The sequence below is a fragment of the Stegostoma tigrinum genome, chromosome 10 (genome assembly GCF_030684315.1).
Source record: "Stegostoma tigrinum isolate sSteTig4 chromosome 10, sSteTig4.hap1, whole genome shotgun sequence".
In the NCBI taxonomy this organism is placed as follows: domain Eukaryota; kingdom Metazoa; phylum Chordata; class Chondrichthyes; order Orectolobiformes; family Stegostomatidae; genus Stegostoma; species Stegostoma tigrinum.
In genome coordinates this window covers 71,573,697-71,587,427 of record NC_081363.1, presented here as the reverse complement: position 1 = coordinate 71,587,427, position 13,731 = coordinate 71,573,697, and the positions used below count along the sequence as shown (strand labels likewise).

The 13,731-nt window shown below is 44.3% G+C and overlaps 1 protein-coding gene across 3 annotated transcripts in view; it reads right to left on the bottom strand.

The window, feature by feature from the left end:
• The window catches only part of LOC125455723 (spectrin beta chain, non-erythrocytic 1-like), a 247,207-nt gene extending 233,732 nt beyond the window's left edge, over nt 1-13,475 (bottom strand). For 2 of the 3 annotated variants that reach the window (XM_048538084.2, XM_059649257.1), the window contains exon 1: nt 13,270-13,475. The gene's annotated coding sequence lies outside the window, so the exon portion shown is untranslated. Of the gene's footprint in view, nt 1-12,629; nt 12,753-13,269 lie in introns of all 3 variants that reach the window. The other variant, XM_059649255.1, reaches the window with a different exon arrangement.
• Nucleotides 13,476-13,731: the final 256 nt, after the last annotated feature.

Below are 13,731 nucleotides of genomic sequence, written 5' to 3'. Positions count from 1 at the left end.
TTCTGAAATAAATAGGGAGAGAGGGGGAGGTGGACCGAAGATGGACGGAGGAGAAGATAGGTGGAGAGGAGAGTATAGGTGGGAAGGGAGGGAGGGGATAGGTCAGTCCAGGGAGGACGGACAGGTCAAGGGGGCGGGATGAGGTTAGTAGGTAGGAAATGGAGGTGCAGCTTGATGTGGGAGGAGGGGATAGGTGAGAGGAAGAACAGGTTAGGGAGGCTGGGACGAGCTGGGCTGGTTTTGGGATGCAGTAGGGGGAGGGGAGGTTTTGAAGCTGGTGAAATTCACATTGATACCATTGGGTTGCAGGGTTCCCAAGCGGAATATGAGTTGCTGTTCCTGCAACCTACGGGTGGTATCATTATGGCACTGCAGGAGGCCCAGGATGGACATGTCGTCAAAGGAATGGGAGGGGGAGTTAAAATGGTTTGCGGCTGGGAGGTGCAGTTGTTTATTGCGAACTAAGCATAGGTGTTCTTCAAAGCGGTCCCCAAGCCTCCGCTTGGTTTCCCCAATGTAGAGGAAGCCACACCGGGTACAGTGGATACAGTATACTACATTGGCGGATGTGCAGGTCAACATCTGCTTGATGGGAAAGTCATCTTGGGGCCTGGGATGGGGGTGAGGGAGGTGGTGTGGAGGCAAGTGTAACACTTCCTGCGGTTGCAGGGGAAAGTGCCGGGTGTGGTGGGGTTGGAGGGGAGTGTGGAGTGGACAAGGGAGTCACGGAGAGAGTGGTCTCTCTGGAAGGCAGACAAGAGTGGGGATGGAAAAATGTCTTTAGTGGTGGGGTCGGCTTGTAGTTGGCAGAAGTCTCGGAGGAAGATGTGTTGTATCCGGAGGTTGGTGGGGTGGTATGTGAGGACTAGGGCGATTCTCTTTTGGCGGTTTATTGCAGGGGCGGGGAGTGAGGGATGAGTTGCGCTCATGATAAAACGTTTTACTCTAACTCACCTGCAACAACAGGAATATGTTCAAAAGCTACCATGGTCAGGAGAACATTTTAAATGAATGAGTGCAAATCCAAAACAAGGGTTACAGGACTATGTTGGATTAGACTCACAAAATTATTACTTTTTAATTAAATGAAAATAGAGAAATATTTCTTAAATAATTTATGATCTCCCAGCAATTTTTTTTAATTTTCATAACATTAACACCAGGAATGTAACACTTCATTTTTGGTCACACTTATTGATAGCTGCTTGATGTTGCTTTGGGCTATGACAGCTTCAAAGTCTGAATGATTATTAAACTGAGTACTTTTTAGTGAATAATATAATGCAATGTTATGTATTTATTTTTAAAATGTTTGCTTCAGATGCCTATCACCTTTCATTTCTTAATATTCCATTTCACTTATAATGCATTGCTCAGTGTTATGTTTGAACAGTGTTACCTTCTCTGAATATGATTCTTTTGTAAATTCAGGCATTTTACTTTAAACACTCCTCAAAGGACTCTAAGTTGTTTCAGAGACAGCTGTTGATTACAGGTGTCCAAACGTAACAGATATTAATGACCAAACTTTGTTTCTTCAAATCAACAATGTTATATATTATATAAAATGTCTTATCATGCCTTTAGAGTTTTGACTTTAACTACAAATCGTCAGAATATCTGTACAGAACAAACTGTTGAAACTTTCTAACTTGCACTATTGAGAATCGCAAGAATAACAAATTTCCAAGAGAATTATAATTTATACGACAGGAGATGACGGTGCTAATTGGTTTCCAAGTGAAATCTGATTGGTTTATGTGTTACCGTGGAGAAAACACCAGGGAACAATTATCCCACGAGTTGTTGTTTAAGCTCAAACCAGTTAAGTCAACTCTGATTGGTCAAAGCATTTCCATGAGGAATGGATCGGACACAGTTGTCTCCCAAGTTTTCGTGTAATTGAAAAGATATCATGTCTGGACTTGTTCTGTTTGAAAATAACAGGGCCCTGCTTATGAATATATGTAGCTTCTCGTAACTGCAAGTGAGTCACATCTTGAGGCTGTTTCTTTTCCCAGCAATTTTTTTTCGCAGTATCAAAGTTCTGTACCAAGTAATTCGTCACAAGTTTTTAATTAAGTGCAGTGCTTCAGAGCGTCTAATTTTCAAAATCTGCCAACAAGATTGGTTTCTCACAAAGAACAAATCTATATTGGCTTTCATTAACTACTAATAATGTCTGAAAGGAGGAAAACCAAAAGATGCAGGTACAAATGAGTGAAAACTAAATTTAGAACAGATTTTTCTACCAGACAAGAACATCATTATTCAAAGCTTAATTATACGTCATGTTGGGAGAAACACTTTCATGATCAACTGTTCATTCATTATCCTGCTATATTTATAGCTTGTTAAATGATGGTGGACATAATTTACAAATCATTATCGCATTGTGCTTACTTGATTTTTCTGACTGATGAATATCACTAATTTAACCTCTCTTACTACTTTGATCATCAATTTGTTTTATTTAGACTTTGACTGTTCTCTTTTTTTTGTATCTTGCAATTTATCTTTATTTCCCAATTTACTTCAGCTGATGAAATTATGGCTGTACCTTTAAACTGGTCAGCAAGATTTTAAGACCACATGACTGAGAATTCTAGATAGGTGTGTGTGTATATTACAGTAACCAGATTCAAATTCAGATCTCAGGGGAGAAAGGGCACTGTACTAAACACTATTGCTGTCAGCTCATTTCTTGAACAAAACCAACAGGTTATATATTATTAAGTAGTTTATTGTGAGAAAGGATACACATTAATATTAGAGGTACATTTTATCTATCAATAAAGATACTACCTGAACTACTATTTACGCTACCTAATTTAGACAAGTCTTTAGTTAAGGTTATTTGTTCCAGAAAAATTAATGCCAACATCTACAATCAAGACAATGTGCTTCAAATATCAGTTGTACAATATATATAGATACAAAAGAAACAATAAATTAAACTCGACAGGTCAAGAACTGCTTTTCAGGAAACTGGCTCGTGAACAATTAAAGTCTTGTCTTAAATTCTTCTGGCTGCTATTGAAGAAGCAGTAACACATTTATTTTTATACAAGTTAGTGGCTCCATTTAAATCACAGAGAAAAGATTTCAGAGCAAATGTAATTATGTGCATTAACTGCTAACTTTGAGGTCAGTGTACTTGCAATATTACTTTAATGGTACTAAACTAACCAGAAAGTTATTTCATAGACAGCAAACTGGCATATGACAATCTTTATTTTTACAGCAGTGTTAACTTCTGCTGATGCAATGGCTACATATTTGCTCTCCCACCCACCCTGTCTCAATGAGATTGCATGAGCAGTCATAAAAGTACAGCATGTTTAGCTTTAACCAAAAAGTAATTCTGATATGAAAAAAGAATGGAGTTCCCCTCTTTTAACAGCGTCATTACCGAAAAGCTGTTCTACTTGATAAGAGGAGTTCCACAAGCTCATCAAGATAAGAAAACTTCAGAAATAATGGTTGTCAGTTGTTGACCTGAGTCCAGAAAGAGTCTCAATTTTAAAATTCCTCTCATAAATTGGTGTTTAATGATTCTAAGAATTTCAGTAAGGTAAAAGAAAAATATGATTTTGCCGACAATATCAGTATACTCTAGTTTGTAAAACTAACATTGAGCCTACTTTAAGTTGTATTCAATATGCAATTCATAACCAGATAATATAAAGGAAATTGCTCCCTCTATCCTTGTCCCTCCCAAAACTGGTTTAAATTCCATATTTATATTACTGGGAGTGAATGTGGCAGTGAATATCCAATACCATTGAAAAATGTACTTATTCACATTTCATGTTTTTTCTTTTTGTTATTCATTTGTGGGATGTGGGCGTCACTGGCTGGCCAGTGTTCATTGCCCGTCCCCAGTTGCCCTTGAGAAGGTGGTGGTGAGCTGCCTTCTTAAATCACTGCAGTCCCCCTGATTTCGGTTGACCCACATTTACCTCAGGGAGGGAATTCCAGGATACTGACCCAGCAACATTGAAGAAAGAGTGATATATTTCCAAGTCAGGATGGTGAGTAGCTTGGAGGTGAACGTGGAGGTGGTGGTATTCCCATGTATCTGCTGCCCTTGGCTTTCTAAGTGGAAGTGGTCGTGGGTTTGGAAGGTGCTGTCTGAGGATCTTTGCTGAATTTCTGCAGTGCATCTTGTAGATAACACACACTGCTGCTACTGAATGTCTTTGGTGGAAGAAGTGAATGCTTGTGGATGTAGTACCAATCAAGGAGGCTGCTTGGTCCTGATGGTTTCAAGCTTCGTAAGTGTTGTTGGGGCTACACTCATCCAGGCAAGTGGGGAGTATTTCATCACACTCCTGACTTGTGCCTTGTAGATGGTGAGCAGGCTCTAGGGAGTAACAAGACAAGTCACTTGCCACAGTATTCCTAGCCTCTGACGTGCTCTTATAGCCACTGTGTTTATATGGCAAATCCATGTAAATGAATTTCTAGTCAATGGTAACCCCCAGGATGTTGATAGTGGGGGATTCAGTGATGGTGATATCAGTGAAAGATAAAAGCTGGTGGTTAGATTGTCTCTGATTGGAGGTGGTCATTGTCTGGCATTTGTGTAGCGTAAATGTTACTTGCCACTTGTCAGCTCAAGCCTGGTTATTGTCCAGATATTGTTGCATTTGAATATGGACTGCTTCAGTATTTGAGGAGTTGCTAACAGTGCTGAACATTGTGCAATCATTGGTGAACATTACCACTTCTGACCTTATGGAGGGAAGATTATTGATGATGCAGCTGAAGATGGTTGGGTCTAGGACACTACCCTGATGAACTCTGTAGGAATGTCCTGAAGCTAAGGTGACTGACACCAAACAACCACAGCCATCCTCCTTTCTGCCAGGGACAGTTTGCCCCCTGATACCAATCAATTCCAGTTTTGCTAGGGCTCCTTGATGCCACACTCAGTCAAATGCAGTCCTGATGTCAAGAGCTATCACTCTCACCTCACCTCTGGAATTCAGTTCTTTTGTCCCTGTTTGAACCAAGGCTATAATGGGATCAGGAGCTGAGTAGCCCTTGTAGAACCCAAACTGTGTATCACTGGGTAAGTCAATGCTGAGCAGGTGTTGCTTGATAGCACTGTTAATGACACCTTCCATCACTTTACTGATGATTGAGAGCAGACTGATGGGGCAGTAAATGGTGGAATTGGTTTTGTCCTTTTTTTTAAAGGTACAGGACATACCTGGGTAATTTTCCACATTGTCAAGTAGATGACAGTGTCGTAACTGTACTGGAACAGCTTGGCTAGGAGAGCAGCAACTTCTGGAACAGAGGTCTTCAGCACTATTGCTGGACTTTTGTCAGGGTTCATACCCTCTGCACTGCGTCCAAACATTTCTTGATATCATGTGAAGTAAACTGAATTTTCTAAAGACTGGTATGTACGATGCCATGAACCATGGAGGAGGCCAAGATGGATCATCAACTTGGGATTTCTGGCTGAACACTGATGCAAATGCTTCAGCTTTATCTTTTTGCACTGATGTGCTGGGTGCTTCCATGATTGAGGATGGGAATATTTGTGCAGTCTCTTCCTCCTGTGAGTTGATGAATTATCTACCACCATTCATGATTGGATGTGGCAGGACTACCAGGCTTAGATCTAATCTACAGGTTGTGCGGTTGCTTAGCTCTGTCTATCAACTGCTGCTTATACTGCATGCAAATAGTCCTGTTTGGTAGCTTCACCAGATTGACAGCTCATTTTATACCTGGTGCTGCTCCTGGCAGACCCTCGTGCACTCTCCATTGAACCAGGGTAGATCCCCTGGCTTTATAGTAACGATGAATGGGGGATATGGCAGGCCATGAGATTACAGGTTTGCTGAAGTACAATTCTGCTGTTGCTGATAGCCCAAAGCACCTTATGGATGCCCAACTTAAGTTGCTTGATCTGTTGGAAGTCTGTCACATTTAGCAAAGTGGTAGATAGAGGTTACTCTCAATGTGAAGGAGGGATTTTATCTCTACAAGGACTGTGCAGAGGTCACTCTTACTGATATTGTCAGGGACAAATGCAATGGACAAATTGTTCAGGATGAGGTTGAGTATGTTTTTCCCTCTTATTGGTTCCCTCACCGCCTGCCGCAGAACTAGCAGCTGTGACTTTTAGGACCCGACCAGCTCGATCAGTAACACTGCTGCTGAGCCACTCTTTGGGTGGGATATTTTAATATCCACCACTGAGTATATTTTGTGCCTTTGCCATCCTCAGTGCTTCTTCTAAGTGCTGTTAGATTAGATTAGATTACATTCCCTACGGTGTGGAAACAGGCCCTTTGGCCCAACAAGTCCACACCACCCCTTGGTGCATCCCACCCAGGCCCATCCCCCTATAACCCACACACCCCTGAACACTATGGGCAATTTAGCATGGCCGATCCACCTAGCCTGCATGTCTTTAGACCGTGAGAGGAAACCGGAGCACCTGGAGGAAACCCACGCAGACACAGGGAGAATGTGCAAACTCCGGACAGACAATCGCCCAAGGCTGGAATCGAACGCAGGTCCCTGGGGCTGTGGCTGCAGTGCTAACCACTGAGCCACCGTGCCACCCCTGTTCAACACGGAGGAGGACCGATTAATCAGCTGAGGGATGATGGTACGTGGTAATCAGCAGGAGGTTTCCTTAGTCCTGTTTAACTTGAAGCCATCGGACTTCACAGGGTCTGGAGTCAATGTTGAGGACTCCCAGAGCAACTCCCTCCTGACTGGATCCCATGTGCCACCCCCTCTGCTAGGTCTGCCTGCCGGTGGGATAGGACATATCCAGTGATGGTGATGGTGCGGTCTCAGACACTGTCTGTCAGGTACAATTCCATGAATATGGCAATGTCAAGCTGTTGAGACAGCCCTCCCAATGTTGGCACTAGCCCCGATGTTAGAAAGGCGGTCTTTTCAGGGTCGACAGGGCTGTTTCTGCCATTGTCTTTTCCGGTGCCTAGATCACTACTAGATGATTCATCCAGTTTCATTTCTTTGAGACTTTGTAGCAACTGACACAACTTAACGGGCAGCTAGGCAATTTCAGAGGGCAACTAAGAGTCAACCTCATTGCTGTGCGCTTAGTGTCACATGTGGGCCAGACCAGGTGAGGATGGCAGATTTCCTTCCCTGAAGGACATTAGTAAATCAGATTTTTTGTCATCATTTTTGTTTACTGAATTCACATTCAACCATTGTGGTGGGATTCAAACCCAGGTCGTCAGAATATTAGCTGAGTTTCTGCTTAAATAGTCTAGCAATAATACAACCACTTGGTTTACTCTCAATGAGGAATACTGCAATTTAGAATCGGTAAACTATCATGCTTCATTACATTCACTCCAATCAATTTTCACTTTACACAGTGCAAATTTTGTTTTTAGTTTGAGAAAAGTTGGCTTGCCAACAAAAGCTCACTCACCAAAAACTAGGTTTGTTTTATTTTACACCTAGATGACTAAAAATATACTGGAAAACTTGTCTCAGAAAGGGACAGGATTGATTCATTCTACAATTATCAAAAAAGGAACAACAACTGGAGTCTCAACGTGGGAAGGATATCCCTCTGTTCTCAGAGGCAGCCCTGAAATCAAGCTGATGACTTTAGGGCCTACAGAGAAAATTTGTTCCCCATGGACAATGAACGAGAAGAGTCACTAAAATGGTGAACACCATAAGCATGGATGACCTTGGAAAGCAATTTGCTTTCTGGAGTTTGTAGATGTTAACAAAGACCGGACATGAAAACTTGCATTGCCTGAGGCGTTAGTGCTCAGTGGGCTCTGGAAAACTAAACATCTACCTGTATATCCAATATTGAAGGGCACTGTCTTCAGTGAACTGGAGCTCTGCGGTCATCCTCTCAGTCCTGCGTTGTAGTAGGAGACTGAGGAGGAGGCAGATGATATGCCTTATTGGTTTTGCTCATTTTGTTTCCGTTCATAAACTTCTCTGGACATCAAAAGCCAGGAAGAACAGATCACAGCCAAAAAGAATCCGAAGTTGTAGAAATGACCTCCAAAATCTTGAAACCACTTTAACAGCAATGAAGGCACTCTCTCAGAACAAGTCATGTGAGCTAAAGTCTCTCACTTCAGCAAAGTAGCTGTTGCTATAGCTCTGTATTAAAACGACTTTCCAGCCTGTCAATTACCGAGGTCAATGTCCTCTCATCTTGTTAAGCCTGGGAAATTACAGGCAACCTGGGAAACTTGTACACTAGCAGTTAAAACCAGAGTCCATGGCTAAAGCTAATAGTCAATTAGCTTCTTGCTTTTGTAAATCTGTTTGTTCCCTGGTGGTTCTCTTCCACTCAGAAACATATTTGAGTTAAAAGCAGAAGTTGTTGAGTTCCAGCTGGATGACTGATGGGCCAGCATTTGCTGCTTTACGCTACATGCATTAAACCACACCCTGCAAATGGACCCAGTACCCTTCCTGTCCCCACCCTGCAAGAAGACTAAAACTCCAAAACTGAAAGCATTGTGTTACATTCAATAGAATCCAACAGTTGTTTTGTGCATCCTAAATAACACAAGACTTGCTGCGCAGCATGGTGGAAAAGAGAAGCACATTACCAAAATGTTCCAGCTTGCACTCATCAAGTCAAATGCACGAATGATAAATCTCAAGTGATCAATTTATATAACAGGAGAAGTGTGGACTTATTATTTGTCATGTCAGCCCTAAGGAAAAAGCAAAATACTGCAGATGCTGGAAATGAAGTAAAAAAGAAACAAAACTGATGATATATCAAAGAACCAAAACATTATATAGTATAATATGCTTTTCCTGTGACAGTACATAACTCTTTTTTAATTGTTTTCACATCAGGAGTACACACAAAAGAAACTGGATCACAAACCTAGCAATCCAATTGACTTCGACTAGATTTACAATTCATTTCTACAGATGAACTCTTTATCACAAATTTTTCAGAACCTTTGAAGAAATATGTGACTATATATAGTCCATCCTACCGACTTGCATATCAAGCTGTGAGAACTTTCCCTAGATGGGAGGCAGTGAATGCTCATATTGTGATGAGATAAATGGTGGCAATGCATTCATAGCATGAAGCCCACGACACATCCTACAACAAATTCCTGGAATTTACTGTCTAATTAGGAAAAGATCCCACACGCAACCATGAAATTATTTAATCAGCAACAAAACCAAGTCTGAGAGAAGGGCACACACTCCTCCCACTTCCTACAGACTAAGGGGGTGGCCATGGGCACTTGCATGGGCCCCAGCTATGCCTGCCTCTTTGTAGGTTACGTGGAACAGTCCCTCTTCCGCACCTACACAGGCCCCAAACCCCACCTCTTCCTCCGGTACATTGATGACTGTATCGGCGCCGCCTCTTGCTCCCCAGAGGAGCTCAAACAGTTCATCCACTTCACCAACACCTTCCACCCCAACCTTCAGTTCACCTGGGCCATCTCCAGCACATCCCTCACCTTCCTGGACCTCTCAGTCTCCATCTCAGGCAACCAGCTTGTAACTGATGTCCATTTCAAGCCCACCGACTCCCACAGCTACCTAGAATACACCTCCTCCCACCCACCCTCCTGCAAAAATTCCATCCCCTATTCCCAATTCCTCCGCCGCATCTGCTCCCACGACAAGACATTCCACTCCCGCACATCCCAGATGTCCAAGTTCTTTAAGGACCGCAACTTTCCCCCCACGGTGATCGAGAACGCCCTTGACCGCGTCTCCCGCATTTCCCGCGACACATCCCTCACACCCCGCCCCCGCCACAACCGCCCCAAGAGGATCCCCCTCGTTCTCACACACCACCCTACCAACCTCCGGATACAACGCATTATCCTCCGACACTTCCGCCATTTACAATCCGACCCCACCACCCAAGACATTTTTCCATCCCCTCCCCTGTCTGCTTTCCGGAGAGACCACTCTCTCCGTGACTCCCTTGTTCGCTCCACACTGCCCTCCAACCCCACCACACCCGGCACCTTCCACTGCAACCGCAGGAAATGCTACACTTGTCCCCACACCTCCTCCCTCACCCCCATCCCAGGCCCCAAGATGACATTCCACATCAAGCAGAGGTTCACCTGCACATCTGCCAATGTGGTATACTGCATCCACTGTACCCGGTGCGGCTTCCTCTACATTGGGGAAACCAAGCGGAGGCTTGGGGACCGCTTTGCAGAACACCTCCGCTCAGTTCGCAAAAAACAACTGCACCTCCCAGTCGCAAACCATTTCCACTCCCCCTCCCATTCTCTTGATGACATGTCCATCATGGGCCTCCTGCACTGCCACAATGATGCCACCCGAAGGTTGCAGGAACAGCAACTCATATTCCGCCTGGGAACCCTGCAGCCATATGGTATCAATGTGGACTTCACCAGTTTCAAAATCTCCCCTTCCCCTACTGCATCCCTCAACCAGCCCAGTTCGTCCCCTCCCCCCACTGCACCACACAACCAGCCCAGCTCTTCCCCCCCACCCACTGCATCCCAAAACCAGTCCAACCTGTCTCTGCATCCCTAACCGGTTCTTCCTCTCACCCATCCCTTCCTCCCACCCCAAGCCGCACCCCCCGCTACCTACTAACCTCATCCCACCTCCTTGACCTGTCCGTCTTCCCTGGACTGACCTATCCCCTCCCTACCTCCCCACCTACACTCTCTCCACCTATCTTCTTTACTCTCCATCTTCGGTCCGCCTCCCCCTCTCTCCCTATTTATTCCAGTTCCCTCCCCCCATCCCCCTCTCTGATGAAGGGTCTAGGCCCGAAACGTCAGCTTTTGTGCTCCTGAGATGCTGCTTGGCCTGCTGTGTTCGTCCAGCCTCACATTTTATTATCTGAGAGAAGGGTAGCCAGTTTCAATTTGGTTTCAAGTCAGTTCAAGTTGGAAACATTAGTGAATTGATATAGGAAGGCTAACACCAAGTTAACTCTCCACAGTGAATTTACTTTTACAGAGAACAGTTGAACACTTGGCTTACTAATAAGTTTGGATGTTACTGGAATTCTTCTCACTCTGTATCAGATGCCAGTGGAAACCCATCAGTGAAACAGATAGCATTGCCCTCATCGGAGAAGTCGGAGATGATAGTGAGCTGGAATTTTCCTGGCACATGAATGAGTGTAATGGAAAGTCAATTAGGAAAATATAGTGAGATTAGACAAATGAGTTTCTCAATGTCGAGAAAACAGAAGTCACAGAATCATACCAGTGTTACAGAGCAGAAGGAGACCACCTGCTTTCAATGGCTTATGAAGTGTTCATCATTGCCTTGTGCTGTTTTCCTGATTTTTCTTCCCTACCCTTGCATGTTAGTTTTATCCAAATAAATCATCCAAAGCCCTGTTGATTGCCTCAACTGAACCTGCCTCCACCACCCTTCCAGGTAGTGCATCGCTTAATCTAACTATGTGGCTAGCTGGTTAGCGTTGCTGCCTCACAGCACAAGGGAGCCAGAACTTATTCTAGCCTTGGTTGGCTGTCTTTGTAGAGTTGCACATTCTCCTTGTGTCTGCGTGGGTTTCCTCCGGGTGCTCCAGCTTCCTCCCACAGTCCAAAGATGTGCAGGTTAGGTGGATTGTCCATGTTAAATTTCCCGTAATGTCCAGGGACATGCAGGCTAGGTGCATTAGCCATGGCATATGCAGGAATACAGGGGATAGGGTGGGGGTGGTTCCGGCTGAGATATTCTTTGGAGGGTCAGTGTGGACTTGATGGGCTGAATGGCCTGCTTCCACACTATCAGGATTCCATGATTCTGTGAACTCCTTGCTGAGTGAAAAAGCTTTTCCTCACTTCACCCTCGCTTTTCTTTTTGATCAGTGTAAATCTACGCCCTCTTGTTTTTTCTCCTTTTACAAGGAAGAAGAGTTTCTGCCTACTTACTCCATCGAACCCACTCATGATTTTGAAAACCTTTGTCAAAACTCCTCAGTCTTCTCCTCTCCAAGGAGAACATCCCAGTGTCTTCAATCTATCTTCATTACTGAAATGCCGTATCCTTGGAACCAATCTTGTAAACCACTTCTATACCCTCTCCAACACATTCACATCATTATTTAAATGTGGCACCCAGAACAATACTGACACCAAGGTTGAAATCTAATAAACGTCTTATACAAGTTAAGCATCACGTCCTTGCTCTTATACTCAATGCACCTATTAATAAAGCCAAGGATACTGCATGCCTCACTTAATGTTCTCTCTCTCTCTCTCTCTCTCTCTACCTGTCAGAGAAATTGAGAAGGAACGGATGTACCAGCAAGTCCAGTGCCCACATTAACCTCTAGGGGCTGCCTAGCAGCCTCTGCATGAAGAAGCTGCAGGTGAAGGCCCTGTCGGGAGGTCCAGGAGGCTGAGTCCATCATGTTTAATGCCATTTCCACCAGATGACGTACTGTGTATGCAAATGGCTGCATCCATGAGATGAGCAAGTGTAAAATAGTGTGAGATATGGCTCTCAGTGAGGAACCCTCCATGAAACTCCCTGAAATTGACAGTTTAGGTGATTGTGGCAAAATTCAGCCCGTATCTCGGCATTGCCAACCTCCGTAGCTTTCGCTAGTTTGACTTCAGGAACATACGCCCTCATGACTATTTCCAAACCTGGCCTCTTATGCCTGGTTTCCAGGAGTAGGGTGTGAACCCATCAGATGAGGAGGTTTATTAGAGAGCAGGCAGGCTGTCCAGTCAGGGTCCCAGAAGTCAGTCACGTTTTCACTTGGGAGGCTGAAATCAGACAATACACCAAGTAGATCAAATATTTTAACTCAATCAAGACAACAGCAACCCCATTATACAAGTAACATACCTTTGCAGCAAAGAAGGATTCACTTCGAAGTAGTTGGAAAGGTAAACATCACTGCACGATGGGTGGATGTTAAAAATCAGTCTTTTTTTCGCTAGGAGAACGTCGTTTAATAATAAAAAAAGAGTTGAGGCGTGCGTTCTTCTGGACTTGCAGTGGGTGGGGAGGTGAGCCTGAAAATACCCAAGAGGTTTCGAAAAATTGCTCACAATCTACCACAACCCCCACTCATCATGACTTCCAGGCAAAACACCTCTAAAGAAAATGTCATCCCCGCTTTCTATATTATTTCAAATTCTGTCGAAGATTTTTTTCAGTACATCACCAAAAAATTTAACTTTACAAGCAGCAACAGCCCTGGCACTCAAAGGTCAGCAACTGTCAAGGCTGCAGTGGTCGGACTATAGCTCATCAAACGTCTGGTGAAATAATGCCTACCTTTCTTGATTTGCACCTCTTTTCTTCATCCGCCTCAGTCAGATCAAGTAGTGGGAATGGGAGAATAAAGGATTTGTCCCTTTGCTCTGCCACCCCAATACAAAGAGGTTGAAGTGGAGGGTGAAGACTGCAGAAGCAATAAGAAGGAGCAGCGCACTCCTGAGCCCGCAGCGAGCCTGCCTCTCTGCTGACTACAACCAGCCCCAGTCACCTCCAAATGTCACAAGAAGCAGCAGCTTGCGCGCGCATGAAGCCTGTCGATGCACGTGCCCGTGTCCCAGGACAGCGCGCGCGCGTACACACGCGCCTCTCCAAGCCTGGAGACAGCAAAGCCTGGAGGTGTGATATGCAGAGGCGTCTCGCTGCTATTTATAAACTTACATTGACTGGAAGTGAAGAGCCACTTTCTCCCCATGGGCTACTTAATGTAACAAACCACCTTCCGCCACTGAAACAAACCCA